A 21,283-nucleotide genomic window follows, 5' to 3' on the forward strand; every position below is an offset into this window, starting at 1 on the left:
TGCCACTTCCCTGTTCATTCTCTCTCTCTCTCTCTCTCTCTCTCTCTCTCTCTCTCTCAAAATAAATGAATAAACTTTCAAAATAATAATAAAAGAGACTTTAATAAATACATAAAGAACTCAGGACTCTTGCTCTATGCACAACTCTCACACACTTGGCAATCAATTTCCCAGCCAAGGCCACTTGAAGGAATAATTGCTTAAAAGCATGCCACGAGCTATAGGAAGTGGCAGATGACAAGAATCTCAGAAAAGGGGCGCCTGGGTGGCGCAGTCGGTTAAGCGTCCGACCTCAGCCAGGTCACGATCTCGCGGTCCGTGAGTTCGAGCCCCGCGTCAGGCTCTGGGCTGATGGCTCGGAGCCTGGAGCCTGTTTCCGATTCTGTGTCTCCCTCTCTCTCTGCCCCTCCCCTGTTCATGCTCTGTCTCACTCTGTCCCAAAAATAAATAAAAAACGTTGAAAAAAAAAATTAAAAAAAAAAAAAAAGAAAAAATTACAAAAGTGAGAGCAGAGCAATTGAGACCATTTAGTGTGGAGTTGTAAACAGCTCTGAGGGCCCACAATGGTGATTTTACAAGAAAGCACTGAGGCCTCCATTTAGAACTTTCGTCTGGATTATCTAAAAAGACATATGATGTAGCATGTCCTCTTTTATTTATTTTTTTTAGTTTTACAGGTTTATTTTTTTTTAATATATGAAATTTATTGTCAAATTGGTTTCCATACAACACCCAGTGCTCATCCCAAAAGGTGCCCTCCTCAATACCCATCTCCCACCCCCCATCAACCCTCAGTTTGTTCTCAGTTTTTAACAGTCTCTTATGCTTTGGCTCTCTCCCACTCTAACCTCTTTTTTTTTTTTTTCCTTCCCCTCCCCCATGGGTTTCTGTTAAGTTTCTCAGGATCCACATAAGAGTGAAACCATATGGTATCTGTCTTTCTCTGTATGGCTTATTTCACTTAGCATCACACTCTCCAGTTCCATCCACGTTGCTACAAAGGCCATATTTCATTCTTTCTCATTGCCACGTAGTACTCCATTGTGTATATAAACCACAATTTCTTTATCCATTCATCAGTTGATGGACATTTAGGCTCTTTCCATAATTTGGCTATTGTTGAGAGTGCTGCTATAAACATTGGGGTACAAATGTCCCTATGCATCAGTACTCCTGTATCCCTTGGATAAATTCCTAGCAGTGCTATTGCTGGGTCATAGGGTAGGTCTATTTTTAATTTTCTGAGGAACCTCCACAAAGCTGTAATCATCAAGACAGCATGGTATTGGCACAAAAACAGACACATAGACCAATGGAATAGAATAGAAACCCCAGAACTAGACCCACAAACGTATGGCCAACTCATCTTTGACAAAGCAGGAAAGAACATCCAATGGAAAAAAGACAGTCTCTTTCACAAATAGTGCTGGGAGAACTGGACAGCAACATGCAGAAGGTTGAAACTAGACCACTTTCTCACACCATTCACAAAAATAAACTCAAAATGGATAAAGGACCTGAATGTGAGACAGGAAACCATCAAAACCTTAGAGGAGAAAGCAGGAAAAGACCTCTCTGACCTCAGCCGTAGCAATCTCTTACTCGACACATCCCCAAAGGCAAGGGAATTAAAAGCAAAAGTGAATTACTGGGACCTTATGAAGACAAAAAGCTTCTGCACAGCAAAGGAAACAACCAACAAAACTAAAAGGCAACCAACGGAATGGGAAAAGATATTTGCAAATGACATATCGGACAAAGGGCTAGTATCCAAAATCTATAAAGAGCTCACCAAACTCCACACCCGAAAAACAAATAACCCAGTGAAGAAATGGGCAGAAACCATGAATAGACATTTCTCTAAAGAAGACATCCGGATGGCCAACAGGCACATGAAAAGATGTTCAACGTCGCTCCTTATCAGGGAAATACAAATCAAAACCGCATGTCCTCTTTTAAAAAAGAAGACAAGAGGTGCCTGTGTGGCTCAGTTGGTTAGGCATCCAACTTTGACTCAGGTCATGATCTCACAGTTCATGGGTTTGAGCCCCACATCAGGCTCTGTGCTAATAGCTCAGAGCCTGGAGCCTGCTTCAGATTCTGTGTCTCCCTCTCTCTCTGCCCCTTCCCCGCTTGCGCTCTCTCTCTCTCTCTCTCTCTCTCTCTCTCTCTCTCAAACATAAATAAACATTTACAATTTTAAAAATATATAAAAATAAAAAGGAAGACAAGGGACACCTGGGTGGCTTAGTCAGTTGAACATCTGTCTGACTCTTGATTTCAGCTCAGGTCATGATCTCATGGTTTGTGAGATCAAGCCTTGAGTTGGACTCCAGACTGAGCATGGAGCCCACTTGGGATTCTCTCTCTCTCCCCTCTCTTTCTGCCCCTCCTTCGCTCACTCTCTCTCTCTCTCTCTCTCTCTCAAAATAAATAAACTTTTAAAAATAAAAATAAATAAAAAGGAAGGGAAGTTTATGATGCACTTAAAATTCTCTCTAAAATGACTACACTTGGGGGGGCTGGGTGGTTCAATCGATTAAGCATCTGACTATTGATTTCAGCTCAGGTCATGATCTCACCATTCATGAGTTTAAGCCTGTTTGGGATTCTCTCTCTCTCTCTCTCTCTCTCACTCTCTCTCTCTCTCTCTCCCTCTACCCCCCTTATGTACTCTCTCTCTCAAAATAAATAAATAAATTTTTAAAAATAAATAAATAAAATGACTAAACGAAATAAGACACTCTTAAAGGGATAAAAATTATCTGGAAAAAACATGTTTCAAAGGAGTACTTCTTTCCTTTACAATGCCAGATGAACAACTATTAGAATGATAAAGCAAAAATATGGAGGTACAGGAGTTACATTCCTTCACTGGATGGATGGATGGGGTGGATGGATGGATGGGGTGGATGGATGGATGGATGGATGGATGATGGATGGAAGGAGCGAGGGAGGGAGGGAGGGAGGGAGGGATGGACAATTAGATGAGCAGACAGATGGACAGAAAGTGGGCCATAAATGGCAGGCTTTATTGAGAGTGTCGGAGGAAAATCAAGCTTTAGAAATCAGGAGGACTTCCAGAGTCCCCTTCACTCATAACCTTGTGCTTTCTGCTCGTCTTAGGGGAACCTTTTAAAAAGTGCCCTGTCCCATATTGCATGGTTCCTGTCTAGTCAGAAACAAAGGGAGGGCTACCCGGTTATAGGAAATCACCGGGAAGTTCCTAGCCCTCCCACTGGGAGTTAAGTTAACATGGCAAAACTCTTTTTTTTCCTATAGCTGAACTTAGGGTTCCATCCCAAGCTTCCCTTTTACCTGAGGATAGGAAGGTCATCCAGTGATGTTTAGGTACACTCTGTCACCTCAGCACTTTCTTGGGCCACTTCTCCAAGTGCACTCTCAGCCATCTCCTAGGGCCGACTGAACATTGTGGGGTTTACGCCTGGCCGTGCTGCTAGTTGGTAGCTGGTGCTGTCCATCACTTCTCGGTGGGGCCTGGTGGCACCTGCAGTGGCACAGGTGGGGGCCTGCACCTCCTTGTGTTGCTCTCTGCTGAGGTGGTGAGTCTCTGCTCCCATCCCAGGACATGCAGAGCCCCTCGGCTAACTGTAGGTCCAGCTGGGGAGGGACGTTGGGGCTGTCACAGAGCCCTCTTGGCCATGATCCCTGTGCCACTGTCACACTTGTGACGTCTGCCGCATTTCAGAGCCCCTTCAGGAAGAGATTTGTCAGAATAACCGTAAAGAATCCCTGTGAGCCAGGCCTCATAATGACCCCATAAAACGGGCCTACTGCTATTCTGAATTTACAAGTGACCAAACCAAGGCACCAAGGAGTTTAGCATCTTGCCCAGGGTCACAAAACTAACAAGCAGCAGAGCAAGGACTGAACCCAGAGGCGAGGCACCAACATCTGTGCTCTGGTCCCCACAAATGTTCTTCCGACAGTGTGCTAGTCAGTGCTTCTCAAGCTGTGATGTGCATGGGAACCATCTGGGGTCTGGTTAAATGCAGCTTCTGATTCAGCAGGTCTGGGGTGGTACCTGAGATTTTGCGTTTCCAACAAGTGCTCAGATCATCACCAGCATGATGCTGGCCTGCACCACATTTGAGTGGCAAGAGTGGAGTATTAGCCTGCACGTGCAAATCCCCTGGGGAGCTATAAACTTTCTCATGAGTGAGAATCAGCCAGGCAAATGCAGGTAGAGGGGCATTCGAGTCCAGGGTCACCACGGCTAGTGCTGAGTGACAGTGTGGCAGGTGGACCCCCTCCCTCTCTGAGATTTACATATAACTGGTCCAGAGATGGACCTAAGCACTGGGCATACTTTACCCCCTGGGTGAGTCTAATGTACAACAAAGTTTCAGGATCTTGCTTTAAAAAGACATTTAACAGGGGCACCTGGGTGGCTCAGTCGGCTAAGCGTCCGACTTCAGCTCAGGTCATGCTCTCACACTCTGAGTTCGAGCCCTGCATCAAGCTCTGTGCTTACAGCTCGGAGCCTGGAGCCTGTTTCAGATTCTGTGTCTCCCTCTCTCTCTGACCCTCCGCCATTCATGCTCTGTCTCTCTCTGTCTCAAAAATAAATAAAAACATTAAAAAATGTTTAAAAAAAAGACATTTAACAAATCAAGCCAACACTAGATATATGGGTACACATAGAGGCTGAAGCCACCTTATCCTTGGGCCTTGGGAATCTTGTTCTTCATGGAAACACCCAGTATTTATTGAAAACTCTGTCTTTACACATGAAACGATGCTCAACATCACTCGTCATCAGGGAAATCCAAATCAAAGCCTCACTGGGATACCAACTCACACCGGTCAGAGTGGCTAAAATGACAGATCCCGGAAACTATAGATGCGGGCAAGGATGTGGAGAAATGGGAACCCTCTTGCACTGCTGGTGGGAATGCAAACTGGTGCAGCCGCTCTGGAAACAGTGTGGAGGTTCCTCAAAAAATTAAAAATAGAACTACCCTCTGACCCAGCAATAGCGCTGCTAGGAATTTACCCAAGGGATACAGGAGTGCTGATGCATAGGGACACTTGTACCCCTATGTTTATAGCAGCACTTTCAACAATAGCCAAATTATGGAAAGAGCCTAAATGTCCATCAACTGATGAGTGGATAAAGAAGATGTGGTTTATATATACAATGGAATACTACTTGGCAATGAGAAAGAATGAAATCCTGCCATTTGCAGCAACGTGGATGGAACTGGAGGGTATTATGCTGAGTGAAATAAGTCAGTCAGAGGAAGACAGATACCGTATGTTTTCACTCATCTGTGGATCCTGAGAAACTTAATAGAAGACCATGGGGGAAGGGAAGGAGGAAAAAGTAGTTACAAACAGAGAGGGAGGGAGGCAAACCATAAGAGACTCTTAAATACAGAGAACAAACTGAGAGTTTGAGGGGGTGGGGGAGAGGGGAAAGTGGGTGCTGGGCATTGAAGAAGGCAATGTTGGGATGGGCACTGGGTGTTGTACGGAAGCCAATTTGACAATAAATTATATTTAAAAAATAAAAATAAAAGCCTGACATTAAAAAAAGAAGAAGAAAGAAAGAAAACTGTGTCTTTAGTTCCTTTTCTCATTTGATTCTCACCTCAGCGCTGTGCTGTGGATATTATTATGATTACCATCCTCTTCCCTTTCTAGAGATGGAAACTGGCCACACCAGGTTAGGGACGTGCTCTAGAAACCTCTGTCATTCCCTGAGCCTTCACTTTTCCCTTCACTGATCCTCCTCTTAAAGCCCTGCTGCCACCACAGACAATACTACCACCATCTTTGTGGAAGTTTCCAGGGGAAACATCCCCTTCCTGCCACTTTCCCTGCACTCTGCCCTTGAGTCTCAGTCACCACCCCATCCCAGTTGGTGGGGACTATGGAGGGAGACAGCCACTTCCCTTCTGGGGTCATTGGTCCCTCTTCCACTTGGCCTAGTGGTGTGCAGGGGTGAGAATAGAAATCCCTACAGTTGCACTGGGCCAGGAGCAGCTCCAGGTAGAAAGCAGTGGAGGGCAGGAAGGGAGGGGTCAGCAGCCAGATGTTTTTGTTGGGCTCTTAAATCCTCTGCAAGCCTGGCCGTTATCTCCTGTTGCATCAGGTAGGACATGTATACAGCATGGGACCTGGGCTTGTCCCATGGTCCCATGGGACATTCCTAGAATGACAACCCCCTCTCCACACAGTGTTTGCAGTAAGCAATCACTGCCCCAAGGGACACCGGGCTTCATGCAGATCCAGTCACGAAAATGTCCATTTCCTTTGAATCCTCCAGTTCTGAGAAGCCATCCTTTACAAAGTCATATAGAAAAGAGAAAAGCCTAAATGTGAAAAGATGACTCATGAAGAGGCACAGGCCACTTCAGTGTGCAGCTCAAGAGCAAATCTGTTATTTTTAAATTGTTGAAGAAACTTTACTAACTGTGGTTAAGAAGATGAACTCAAAAACTGCTGAAGACATAGCACCATCCGAGGAGAGAAAAAACAGAACACAAAACTGCATTTGCACTGGTGTGCCCACCATTTACACAATGCACGCACAAAAGCACTGGAGAAAATAACCCAAAACAAACAACGGCTTAATGTGCATATGAATCATCTAGGGCCTGGTTAAAATGTAGGATTATATTTATTTTTCTTAATGTTTATTTATTATTTTTGAGAGAGAGAGAAAGACAGACAGAGCGTGAGCAGGGAGGGGCAGAGAGAGGGGGAGACACAGAAACCAAAGCAGGCTCCAGGCTCGGAACTGTCAGCACAGAGCCTGACACGGGGCTCAAACTCACAAACCACGAGATCATGACCCGAGCCGAAGTTGGATGCTCAACCAACTGAGCCACCAAGACACCCCAAAATGCAGGATTATATTTAATTTCTTGTCTTTAGTATCTAAATTTTCTGATATGTGACTCGATAATACAAAATAAACTGCATAAAATGACATGGAAACTCAAGAAATACTTAACGCCAAATGAAACCAGAATACAAATGTTATGTAATTACTATTTAATACTTTAAGTAATTTTTTTTTTTAATTTTTTTTTTCAACGTTTTTTATTTTATTTTTGGGACAGAGAGAGACAGAGCATGAACTGGGGAGGGGCAGAGAGAGAGGGAGACACAGAATCGGAAACAGGCTCCAGGCTCTGAGCCATCAGCCCAGAGCCTGACGCGGGGCTCGAACTCACGGACCGCGAGATCGTGACCTGGCTGAAGTCGGACGCTTAACCGACTGCGCCACCCAGGCGCCCCAATACTTTAAGTAATTTTTGTTTTTGTTTTTGTTTTTTGTTTTTTGTTTTTGCATTCCATGAGCACCTGTCCTGAGCCAGGCACTGAGCACTGAGGGATAAGCAACCAAACAGTACTGCCCACCGTATAAGCCAATATCTAGCACCCATATCCTGAGCACAACATGATGCTGCCCATGAGGTCCAGAGGCAGCCAGCCAGAGGGACAGGGGAACACCTCTGTTAGCAGGGAGGGCAGTTCCAAGAGAAGGTGACCCCCACCTCTTGAAAAGAACAAGAGCTCCCCAGGCAGACCATGTGAAGAATTCCCAGCAGAGCAACTACAGGAATGAAAGGAAGAAGGGGTGCAATGAGCCCACAACTGTTTCTGGGGGACCCAAAGACGTAGGACAGGGGAACAAGGCCAGATCAGGAAAGGTCCTATGTCCTACTAAAGAACTTGACCTTGACCCTGTAGGTGGTGGGAAACCCTGGCAGCATTTTGAGCAGAATGAGGATATGATCCCCCATAGTTTAAAGCTGCCTCTGGTGGCAGTGCCAGCTAGGACAAGGGACAGCTACTGGCAAGTTACTGCAGTAGCCCAGGCAGGAGCTGTGGCATGCCTGAATTAATTGAGAGGGGAAGGCTGGCCAGAGAGTCACTGGGTTAGTCAGGGCCTGGGGACCGATTAACTGAGGGTGATCCTAAGGAAGGAAGAAGCTAGGATACTCAAGAGGCATCACAGTAGGGGCCACCAACCCAGAGACAGCAGCAGGAAATGAAGGGGCTTGTTGGGAGAGCATGAGGCAGGGAGAGAGCTCTGGGTCTACAAACCCTCACCTGAAGCCCATGGGGCCAGATACATTTCAGAATTCAGTATTTCCTGAGTTTAAGAAGGTAACACATGATTTACCGTATATATGCATGATCACACCCTTGATGGGTCTGAGACAACAGCCCACAATCAAACGCATTGACATTCCTGCAGCCAACATATAAATATTCATTCACATGAAGTGGGCATAAAAAGACAACAAACAAGTTCGTGGCAGGGCCCAATCAAGGCTTACCACCGAATGAGTTTGGGAAACCCTTTCATGTTGGGGTCTAGGGATTGAAGAGGAAGGATGCTGCATCCGTATCTGTGGTCGCTAATGATCCAGGAGGGCCCTTCAGGAGAGACGAGAGCTGAGGACGGAGCCCCAGTAACAACCACACTGAGATGGAGACGAGAGAGGAGACAGCAAAGGAGGCTGAGAGGGAGCAGCCAGGTTTGTAGGACGGAAGTAGGAAGGGCTGTCCCAGAAACCACAAGAGGAAAGAGGGAGCCGGGAGCAGGGACAGTGACACAGAAAGGCCAAGTCAGAGAAGCCCCAAATGTCCCCGTACATAAGGCAAAGGTAGGTCATAGGAGACCTGGACCAGTGAGCCATGAGTGGCAAGATGACAGCAGCTAAGCGGGAGCAGAGGGCAGGGAAGCAGGAGCAGCGCGGGAGAGGCTCCCCTTTGCAGGAGTCTTTGCCACAGAAGAAATGAGCTTGGGCGCAGTGGCCAAACTGCCAAAGCCAGAAAACATGGCGGGGGTGCCAGACTGGGGTGTCAATGAGCAAAAAGAGGGCGAACGAAGGAAAGCGGGTTACGGAGACGATGTGTGTCCACCAACGGACGTGGATGAGAATGTTCATGGCATCTTTATCCATAATAATCCCAATCTGGAAACAACCCAAACGCCCGTCAGCACCAGAACGGACACGTCCACCTGTTGGAACTAGCAGTGAAGAGTAAACTGTGCCATCCACACTAACAGGGCTGAATCTTACAGACACACGAAGCAGAAGAATTCACGTACTTTACTCTATGTACGCTGTACCTCAATTAAAAAAATTAGGGTTGATGGAATTTAAGGTTTCAGGGGTGGAGCAGTCTGGGAGATGAGAAGGCCAAGTGTTGTCTTGCAGGCTGGAGCCAAAGTAGGTCCAAGGAAGCCTGACAGAGTTTGGGAGGGGAGGGAGCTCTGTGCTCCGAGGACACAGAAATCACTCGCTAGTTTACACAGATGATTGTAAAACAGGTCGGAGAACTATTCTTGCAAGTGGATTGGGCAGCAGTGGTTAACTCAAGGGCTCCGCTCTGCTGAGGCTGCCCGGCGTCCCTACCCGGACTGTGCACAGGCCTGACTCCCCACCTCCACCGCAGCGTTCGCTGGGCAGTACTGTGGACACCGCAGCCACCACCACTTGCTCACTGCCCCCCACCCGCATACCCTCTCAAGGGCCAAACCTGGATACAGATGTGTTCGGGACACCATATGAGGGGAGCGGCCCTTGCCGACCCTGTTTACAGTCAGGCTGGTTGCAGGCTCCTTTTACCCTTGGCTTGAGCTCCCAAGGAGATTTCTGAGAATTCTCCCTCTTCCATCCACCCACCAGCCAGCCGCTCCAGGGCCTGCATGCGGATGACACAGGACTCACCGAGAAGGCCTCAGGGAGCCACGAACCATAGGTGCCCAGCATAGCAGCCATTTTCATTCCAAATAACTATCAACCAAAAATGCTTCCAGTGTTTCCTTCCTGAGTCTTACTTTTCTCTTCCACAAAATAGCGAGGTCTACGTTACTTTTTAGAGGGACACGTTGGAGAGACATGAGGGTGGTCGCTCCGTCAGGGCAGGGTGACAGTTCACAAATTTGTCACATCCAGACTAAGCGAGGCTCAGCAGCGCCCCACGAGGCCCAGGGCGGCAGCCCAGGTGCGTCTCTGGGGTTCTGGGCAGCACAAGCTAAGCTCTGTGCAAAGATTCTAGGTCGGCAGGAGACCGACCTAATTAAACACACGGGCTTATTCTTAGACAAGGAGCCCCAGTTAAGGCCCCAGGGCAGCCACAGCGCGCAGGCACAGCCCTAGAGGTGACCGGAATAATTATTTTTTTTAAAGAGCTGTTACTTACTTCTGACATTAAAAGTCATACATATTCATCATAGGACATGTGGAAAATACAGAAAGTGCAGAAAAGAAAACGCTATCCAGAGAAAACCACTATTTTCGCTCATTTCCTCACAGTCTTGTCCTATACACATTTACATGCTTGACACTTGGCGGAAATGCTTACTCATGTAATGTAAGTGAAAAAATATGCCAAATTATCAAGAGCATGATCTCATATTTGTTACATAAATCAGGAATGTCACATGGATATAGTCTGTATCCTGTTGATTTCACTCCGTATCAAAATGCAGACATCTCCCCCATTCATTCAACATTCAGCTACTTGAGTTTTATGGCTGCAGAGTATCCATCATATAGAATAAAGTATAAACTATCGCCCTGTGATGGGGCACTTAGGTGGTTTCCAACTTTTCAAATAACTCTATTATGAACCTCCCTGCACATCTCCGATTATTTTCTTGACCTAGATTTCCAGAAGACAAAGTATTTTAGGACTCTCATTATACCTTGCCAAACAGCTTTCTCAACATTTGAAGGAACCGGTACGGCCACTAGCACAGTGGGGGATATCGTACTGCTCTTGGCATATCTTGACTCCTGTAGTAACACCAGAACTTCTTTATCACTTGGTGGGAAATCCAGATCAAACACAGGGGGCACTGTTAGCAGGCAACCAGCTCCTCAGAACCATCTTGGACTCTGACTAAGCACAGCCCTGCACTGTTTCCCCGCATAAGTCGGTTTTCACAAGGTGAGGCTGCTGTAACAAACAATCCTAGAGTTTTAGGGGCTTACGACAAGGAAGGCTTATTTCCCACCCACATGACTCGTAAGATGTGGTTCGACTGCAGCTTTTTTCCAAATGTCTTCTTGTTCTGGGACCCAGGCTGACCGAACAACCCCCGTCTCCATTCTCATGTCCAAAGACAAAGAGACTGAGCAGAAGTCCACCCTGGCTCTGATGGCTTTGACTTGGACATGGCAGGCATCAACCCCACTCACTTCCGTTGGCCCAGGGAGGTAATGTGATCGAGCCTGATGCCAATGAAGTGAAGTGTCTACTCTTCCCACGGGGACGCACTGAAGGTCACATTGGGGAGTACAGAATCCCCTACAGAGTGGACAGAAAATACCTGGGAACAAAATTACAATTGACCACAGCCATGAGCCCTCAGAAACAATGCTTAGTATGCGTCATCACCTCCTGGTACTGAAGCTGACATCAAGAACGTTCGGCAATCAGAGTCCTTCGTCATACTGGAAATCCCCATACCCTAAAAGTTTCCCTGGAGGCTGATGGAGGGAGTTACCTAGGTTTGCCTTCTGTGCAAATACAAGAAAAAATACATATGTTTGTGTGTATTTGGGTCTATATATTTATAGGTAACTCCACTGGAAATAGTAAAGATACATTGTTAAATTTTTAAAAGGCAAAAGTGGGGTGCCTGAGTGGGTCAGCCTGTTAAGTGAATGACTCTTGATTTTGGCTCAGGTCATGATCTTGCAGTTCGGGAGATTGAGCCCTATGTCTGGCTCTGTGCTACAGCCTGCTTGGGATTCTCTCCCTCCCCCGCTCTCTCTCTGCCCCTACCCCACTCCACTCTCTCTCTCTCTCTGTCTCAAAAATAAATAAATAAACATTGAAAAAAAATATAAAAAAATAAAAGGTAAACAGAAGCCTTATGTAAAGAGGGCTACCATTTATTTTTAAAAGAGACAGAATACATAATACATATAATCTATGCTTATACATGCATTAGATATCTTTAAAACATTAATAAGAAGCTGGTAACAGTGGTTATTTTAGGAAAGAGAAACCAAGGGACTGATGGGGGAGGGGAAAGACTTGCTTTTCACTCTATATTCGTTTCTTTACCATTTGAATTGTTTTCCTTGCATCTGTATTGCCTTTAATTGCCCTTTTCCAATCCTTTCTCCTTCTCCCAGCACAGTGTCACTCCTCTTCCTCCAATTGCTCCCACGTTAGGATGCCCTGACTCCCACACCTAGGGCCTCAGAAAGCAGAATTTCCAGAAAGCACTGGAAACCCCAAGAAAAACAAATAGCAACAGTTACAAAGAAAAAAAAAAAAAAAAAAGTTCAAGCTCCAACAGGCCAGGCCACCTCACATGGTTGTGCAGATCACGCTCGTGACTGCCTACCAGAGAAACCCCTTCCAGTAAGGTGAGATCAAAAGATAGAGCTGAACTGCTCTTGCATGAGTCAGGAGTCTTGCTCCCGAGAGACTTGGAGAGCAAAGGAGACAGAGGGAAAGCAGCAACATATGCAGAGGAAGCCAGTAGTGCCCCCAAGATAGGGCAGTTTAAAGACGGGGCTGCCTAATCACAATCTCAGACTTTAGCCTCTACTACAAAGCTGTAATCATCAAGACAGCATGGTATTGGCACAAAAACAGACACATAGACCAATGGAATAGAATAGAAACCCCAGAACTAGACCCACAAACGTATGGCCAACTCATCTTTGACAAAGCAGGAAAGAACATCCAATGGAAAAAAGACAGTCTCTTTCACAAATGGTGCTGGGAGAACTGGACAGCAACATGCAGAAGGTTGAAACTAGACCACTTTCTCACACCATTCACAAAAATAAACTCAAAATGGATAAAGGACCTGAATGTGAGACAGGAAACCATCAAAACCTTAGAGGAGAAAGCAGGAAAAGACCTCTCTGACCTCAGCCGTAGCAATCTCTTACTCGACACATCCCCAAAGGCAAGGGAATTAAAAGCAAAAGTGAATTACTGGGACCTTATGAAGATAAAAAGCTTCTGCACAGCAAAGGAAACAACCAACAAAACTAAAAGGCAACCAACGGAATGGGAAAAGATATTTGCAAATGACATATCGGACAAAGGGCTAGTATCCAAAATCTATAAAGAGCTCACCAAACTCCACACCCAAAAAACAAATAACCCAGTGCAGAAATGGGCAGAAAACATGAATAGACACTTCTCTAAAGAAGACATCCGGATGGCCAACAGGCACATGAAAAGATGTTCAACGTCGTTCCTTATCAGGGAAATACAAATCAAAACCACACTCAGATATCACCTCACGCCAGTCAGAGTGGCCAAAATGAAGAAATCAGGAGACTATAGATGCTGGAGAGGATGTGGAGAAACGGGAACCCTCTTGCACTGTTGGTGGGAATGCAAATTGGTGCAGCCGCTCTGGAAAGCAGTGTGGAGGTTCCTCAGAAAATTAAAAATAGACCTACCCTATGACCCAGCAATAGCACTGCTAGGAATTTATCCAAGGGATACAGGAGTACTGATGCATAGGGGCACTTGTACCCCAATGTTTATAGCAGCACTCTCAACAATAGCCAAATTATGGAAAGAGCCTAAATGTCCATCAACTGATGAATGGATAAAGAAATTGTGGTTTATATACACAATGGAATACTATGTGGCAATGAGAAAGAATGAAATATGGCCTTTTGTAGCAAGGTGGATGGAACTGGAGAGTGTGATGCTAAGTGAAATAAGCCATACAGAGAAAGACAGATACCATATGGTTTCACTCTTATGTGGATCCTGAGAAACTTAACAGAAACCCATGGGGGAGGGGAAGGAAAAAAAAAAAAAAGAGGTTAGAGTGGGAGAGAGCCAAAGCATATGAGACTGTTAAAAACTGAGAACAAACTGAGGGTTGATGGGGGGTGGGAGGGAGGGGAGGGTGGGTGATGGGTATTGAGGAGGGCACCTTTTGGGATGAGCACTGGGTGTTGTATGGAAACCAATTTGACAATAAATTTCATATATTGAAAAAAAGATAAATAAATAAAATAAAGACGGGGCTGCCTAATGTGCCCCTGGCTGCCAAGACCCCTCCTCTGTCTTCCTCACATCCCCAGGTGTGCTCCAAATCTTCAGAAAAGCCTCCTGGACCCGACATGCTTGGTGTGAGCAGACCCCTTTGTAGAAATATAAAAGGCTAAAAAAAAAATAAAAAATAAAAAATAAAATAAAGGGCTGACATTTACCATCTGGATGCGTGGAACAGGGACAGAACCCATGGGGGCGGGAGCTGAAGTCAGAGATAACAGGAGAACATAATCCCCAGGGAAATGGTGAGGAGTCTGGAGAGTGTTTTGGATTTCTAGAGGGCATGGGATGTGGAGTTCAAATCAAGCTGCCATCTAGACAAGCCTGGAGCCCACAGCAGTCGCTGGGTTTCACAAGCAAAGGTGCTTGGAATATCCTGCATTGAGTGGCTGTGGTGAGGGTGCTCTACACACCATCAGGAACCCATGACTGGGATTATCAGGGGAGGCTCACATTCTCGGAGGCCTTTTCCACACCCTGGAAAACCCCAAAGGCCAACAGTGCTGTATTCACAGCACATTTGCATAGGACACTGTGTCGCTGATCTGGGACACTTTGCTTGATTACTTGCACGAGCTCTTGGTGCAGGGGCCACCTCCAGGTGGACTGGCACAAGCTCCTGGGCCCCCTGGTGTGTCCCACAGAACCAGAGACCAACCGCATGTTATTAGGGCTCCATGAAGCAAAGGTGATATAACTGAATAAATTTGGGAACCCCTGGAATAAACAGGATTTGTAATTGCAGGACCTGGAGGGAAGTTTGCTAATGAGAGAAGTCAGACAGAGAAAGAAAAATACCATATAATTTCACTTATATGTGGAATCTAAATATATATATATATTACAGGGCACCTGAGTGGCTCAGTTGGTTAAGCATCCGACTCTTTGATTTCAGCTCAGGTCATGATCTCATGGGTTCGTGAGATCAAGCCCCACATCAGGCTCTGCACTGACAGCGTGGAGCCTGCTTGGGATTCTCTCTCCTTCTCTCTCTGCTCCTCCCCTGCTTGTACACACTCTCTCTCTCTCAAAACAAGTAAACATTAAATACACACACACACACACAAACACACACACACACACACACACACACACACACACACACACACATATTAAGAAAAGAAACTAAGCTCAGATACAGAGAACAAATTGGTGGTTGCCAGAGGTGGGGGGTAGGGATGGGAGAAACGGGCGAACTGTTTTTGTGGTTTTAATTTAAATAAATTAAATTTCTTAAAAAGTAGGCAAAAACTGCAGAAGGATATACTGTAAAAATTAAAAGTTCTCTCCCCATTCTCACTGGCCAGGGGTAAGCGCTGTTAAGTTCCATCTATCCTTCCAGACATTTTCCTATGTACAACTACATAAACACATGTATGCATATTATATTCACAGAATTATGGTATGTGTATCACTATTCAGTAACTTAAATCATTTGTTAACTTGGACATTCTTCTACATAAATACATAGAAATCCACCTCATTCTTCTTAGGCCCATGATTTTTTTTTTTTTAATTTTTTTTTTAACATTTTATTTATTTTTGAGACAGGGAGAGACAGAGCACGAACAGGGGAGGGTCAGAGAGAGGGAGACACAGAATCTGAAACAGGCTCCAGGCTCTGAGCCATCAGCACAGAGCCCGACGCGGGGCTCGAACTCACGGACCGCAAGATCATGACCTGAGCCGAAGTCAGCCGCTTAACTGACTGAGCCACCCAGGCACCCCTTTAGGCCCATGATTTTTAAAACCACATTAGAAATGCTTGTCATTTGTGGCTCAGTTGGTTAAGCATATGACTCTTGATTTTGACTCAGATCATGATCCCAGGGTCATGAGATCAAGCCCCGCAAGGAGCTCTGCACTGAGCATGGAGCCTGCTTAAGATTTTCTCTCTCCCTCGCTCTCTGTCTCTCCCCCTTGTCTGCACGCGCGGTCTCTCTCTCAAAAAAAAAAAAACAAAAACAAAAAGAAATACTTATCATTTGTTATAAAATTAATATATGCATATGGTACTAAAGACATTTTTTAAATAAAACTGCAGATACCAGTTGTCACCTATCAGGTCAGCAAAAATCCAACACGTTGACAACCCAACCCATTGGTGAGGCTGTGGGAAAAGAGGAACTTACGTACATTCTTTGTGATAGGACGAAGCGGTACAGCCGTTTGGGAAGGCCATTTGGCAGCGTCTGTCAAAATTAAGAGAAACCCTTCCACCCAGCAGCTCCGCTGTTACGCTGCAGATTGACTTGCACACATCCAAAGTGATCACGTGTACAGGGATGCTCACTACAACGCTGTCTGTAATAATGAAATAAATAGTCTTTACTCGCCGACAGAGGGCTGGTTAAATAAATAAGGTCTCTCCCATAATGGAATACTTTATATACGTGGAATTATGGAAAAGAATAATGAAGCTCTCCGTCTCCTAATAAGGAAAGATCTCCAAGGTATACCAATAACTAGGGAGGAAACAGAGGTTGCAGAACAATTAGTGCACCATATTCTGTAAAAAAAAAAAAAAAGAAAGAAAGAAAGAAAGAAAAAGAGGGAGATAAGAATCTATATTCGTATTTGCTTGTATTTTACAAAGAAACTCTGGAATAATATATGAGAAACTGAAAATAGGATTTTAGAGGAGAGAGAAGGTGGGAGGAATTAGAGATGGGGAATAAGAGAAAAAAAACTTTTCACAGTACATTGGCTCATATTTTTGGATGGTGAGCCATGTAAATTTCTTACTTGTTCAAAAGATGAAATTAAAAACTACAGGGAAATGATCATAGAAAGAAAGTGTAATTACAACCAGATATAAAATTATACCCTGAGCACAAGTCATTATTAGAAGGAAAGATGTATTTTTAACTTAGTGGGGAGAAGACAAATGCATAAGACCCACACTTTGCAAGATAATTTAAGCTGTATAAACATGCCAAACGTTAATGGAGTGTGGTAATATGACAAAGTAAAGTGATGAACACACCCAGCAGTTAGATGCCAGAGAGCCAGCTGAACCACCAAACTATGAGAAATTGTGATGTACATTTCATTTCTATTCCTGTTGTTACTATGGAAAAAGCAAAGTATTTGCTTGTCTCATAGGTATAAAGAAGAAGGAAGGAAGGAAGGGAAGAAGGGAAGAAGCAAAGGAAGGGAGGAAGGAAGACTGAAAAGAAGAAAAGCAGGCAGGAAGGATGTCAGTCAGGAGGCAGGGAGGGAAGGAAGGAAGGAAGGAAGGAAGGAAGGAAGGAAGGAAGGAAGGAAGGAAGGAAGGAAGGAAGGAGGGAGGGAGGAAGGGGGAAGGACCAATGAGCTCATTGGTAATGTAAACTGGAACACCCTTTTCACAGGGCAATTTTACACTTAACACACATGTCCTTGACCTGGGAGTCCCTTTTCTGGGAATGTAACCAACAGATATATTCCCATGGCTATGTAAAAGGTAATTAATGTGGCATATAAAGATATGTAGTGTAGCACAGTTTATAGAGCAAAAAGCTGGAAGCTACCAAAATCAGCAGAAAAGTGGTTAAATTATGGAGTACAGTAAAATTTTGGATTGCAAGTAACTTGTTCTGCAAGTGTCCCACAAGACGAGCAAAATTTCTAATAAATTTTAACTTGATCAACGAGCATTGTCTTGCAAAATGAGTAGTACATGATGCTGAACGTCACACGATCACAACTGAGCCAATGGTTCTTTCTTCCCTCTCTCTCTCTCTCTCTGCAGGATTGTGGGTGATCATCTCCCATGCTCTGATGCTCCATCTCAGGCCACAGTGTTTGGCAGAAACCAGTGATTTTTCAGAACATTGCAAGGTGCCCACAACTGGCACTAGTGTATTTTTTGTCATTTCAAAGCACCTATGGACAGTCCTTTGCTTTTCCATCCAAGAGTGAGCTTAGGAATGCTTTGCTTCATTCTAGGTCATTGGATAGGTTCCTTGTTTAACAAAACAAGAAAAGAAAAAGATTCCATTGAGCCAATAGATAGCAGGGATTCCATTACTGACAGTGAAAGTCATCCTACACAATAACCCTCCTCTCTCTTGTCTCCTTCACACCAGCCACAAAGGTTTTCAAAGGTGCGTGCAGGTTAATTTATTTTGCTTTATATTTTGTATTTTCTTTATTATTTTGTATTATACTACAGTGTTGTAATAATTTTTATATGAACATTTTGGAGTTGTGGAACGAATTATCTGAGTTTCCATTATTTCTTACAGGGAAATTTGCTTTGATATACAAGTGCTTTGGATTACAAGCATATTTCTGGAGCAAATTATGCTCGCAAAGCAAGGCTTTACTGTATTCTCAAATACGACCCTCCACAGAATGATGGAGGTATGTCTATAGTGAAACCGAAACACAGCTGTGATCTTAGCAAGTGAAGAAACAGGTTGTGGTATAGTGAACAGCATGATTCTATGTCTATAAAGATAAAACGTATGAAGGACAAGCATGTCTACAGAAAACGTCTGGAAGGATCCACTGGCATCTGCTAACACCAGGTAACTCTGAGGAGTGAGACCAGGATTGGGGACTGGGGTGAGGGGATGGGGAAAACCAATACGAAAATATTTACTTTTTTGAATAAATTATGCTTACCGTGTGCATATTTATTTTTATTTTACCTTGTTTATTTTTACTGTGGGCAAATACACATAATGTAAAATGTTTTGCTTTAACCATGTTTAAGTGTACAGTTCAGCAGCATCAAGGACATTCACATTGCTGTGCAATTATCCTCACCATCCATCTCCAGAATGTTTCATCTTCCCAAATTGAAACTCTGCACCCACTCAAAAATAATCCTCATTTCCTCCATCTCCCAGCCCCTGGGATCTTCTTTTTTCTGGCTTTATAAATTCGCCTATTCTAGGGGCTCCTGACTGGCTCAGTCAGTTGAGCACTGTACTCTTGATTTTGGCTCCGGTCATGATCTCACGGTTTGTGAGTTCAGGCCCCACGTCGGGCTCCTTGCTGACAGTGCGGAGCCTGCTTGGGATCCTTTCTCTCCCAGTCTCTCTACTCCTCCCCTGCTTCAGCTCACACTCTCTGGAAATAAATAAATTGGGGGCCCCTGGGTGGCTCCGTTGGTTAAGCATGCGACTTCAGCTCAGGTCATGATCTCACAGTCCGTGAGCTCGAGCCCCGCATTGGGCTCTGTGCTGACAGCTCACAGCCTGGAGTCTGCCTCAGATTCTGTGTCCTCCTCTCTCTCTGCCCCTCCCCTGCTTGCGTTCTGTTTCTCACTCAAAAATAAATAAACATTAACATAAATACATAAGTAAATAAACAAACTAAAAATAATTATTAAAAAAAAAGAATTTCATTCCTTTCTACTGCTGAATAGTCTCCCCTTGTGTGACTATATCACATTTTATCTATTCATCTGTTCATGGACATTTGGATGTTTCCACCTTTTGGCTACTGTGAGCAATGCTGCTCTCGTCATGAATATACGCTTATCTGTCCAAGTGAGTCCTGCTTTCAATTCTTTTAACTGCATACTTCTTAGTGGAATTGCTGGATCATATGGTAATTTTACGTGTAATTTTTTGAGGAACCGCCATACTATCTTCCACAGCAGCTGAGCCATTTTACATTCCCACCGGCGATACACAGGGTTCCAATTTCTCTGCCTTGCGTGTGTTACTTTTATAACTAAAAAGGTATTGAATTTTTTATTTATTTTTTTTTTTAAGTTTATTTATTTTTGAGACAGGGAGAGACAGAGCATGAACAGGGGAGGGTCAGAGAGAGGGAGACACAGAATCTGAAGCGGGCTCCAGGCTCTGAGCTGTCAGCACAGAGCCCGACGCGGGGCTCAAACTCACGGACTACGAGATCATGACCTGAGCTGAAGTCAGCTGCTTAACAGACTGAGCCACCCAGGCACCCCGGTATTGAATTTTTTAAATCTCACTCTTTTGTTTTAATAAGGAAGTCTAGTATTTTTCTCTTCTTAAAACTATTGTTAGATTACAGATTCCTGGAGGACAGGGATCAATTTTTTAAATGTTTATTTATTTTTGAGAGAGAGAGAGAGAGAGAGCAGAGGAGAGGCAGAGAGAGGCAACAGAGGATCTGAAGTGAGCTCTTCACTGACAGCAGCCAGCTCAGTGCGTGGCTCGAACTCACAAACTGGTAGATCATGACCTGAGCCAAAGTCGGACACTTAACCTACTGAGTCACCCAGGCACCCCAGGGATCATTTTTTTTTTTTTAAGTATATGTGCTGCCTAATCAAACTCATGAACTGGTAGATCATGACCTGAGCCAAAGTTGGACACTTAACCAACTGAGCCACCCAGGCACCCCAGGGATCATTTTTTTTTTTTAAGTATATGTGCTGCCTAATCGAGCACAAGATCAATTTTTTTTTTTTTAATGCATTAACTGTTAAAAAACTATGCCATCAGTGGAGGCCTTCCTGGAGACGGAGGAAAGAAAGTTGCAGAGAGCCTGGGAAGCACGGACTCCTGATCGAACAGCCTGGTGGCCACAGTCCCCACGCCAACCACAGTCAACACCCCAGGCGCCCAGGCCCCATGGGCATTCCAGAACCCAAGACACCCCCTGGCTTGACAACTGCGGGGGACCCAAGGCCCAGCTGGCTCCCGGCACAGCACTCGGATCTGCCACAGCAGCTCAGAGTGGGGCTCTGCTTGGGGCCCACCAGCAGCCCAGAGGATTTCCAAAGCCAACAACCGGATTTCTTATTAAATAGGACATCTTCTCAGCCCTTTTCGGTCACGTGAGTGTCCCAGAGGATGAGCAGATCTCTCCGGAGCCTGCCTCATTTCACCTGTTCACCTGCTGCCTACTTTACTGCCAGGCTGGATATTCCGGGGAGGCGAGTGCTTTGCGAATTTACTGGGTCTCTGTTTAAACCATAACCACAAATACGTGGGAGTAAAAACCTAAAGCACCTGTGTTCAGGCCCAACACCTAATTTCCATGGAGACACAAGTGGGGGCTTTGAGGAGGGGCTTTTTGGGGACGGGGAGGTGAGTGAGGGGCTGCCTCCCCTCCCAGCTTCGTTTCTAGGTCACCAGGCACAACCGGTGTTTCTTTTACCTGCTTCCACCCATTCTCCGGGCACAGCTGGAGAGACCTCAGAGCCCAGGGAAAAGCTTGTGGCTGCCGGCGTGCATCAAAGCCTCATCCCACAAGCAGGCTTCAAGTCCTCCATCTCGGGGACCTGCTGGCCTCTCCCACCTTGTCACCCCTT

This window comes from Panthera tigris, chromosome A3 (assembly GCF_018350195.1).
Source record: "Panthera tigris isolate Pti1 chromosome A3, P.tigris_Pti1_mat1.1, whole genome shotgun sequence".
Classification (NCBI taxonomy): Eukaryota; Metazoa; Chordata; class Mammalia; order Carnivora; family Felidae; genus Panthera; species Panthera tigris.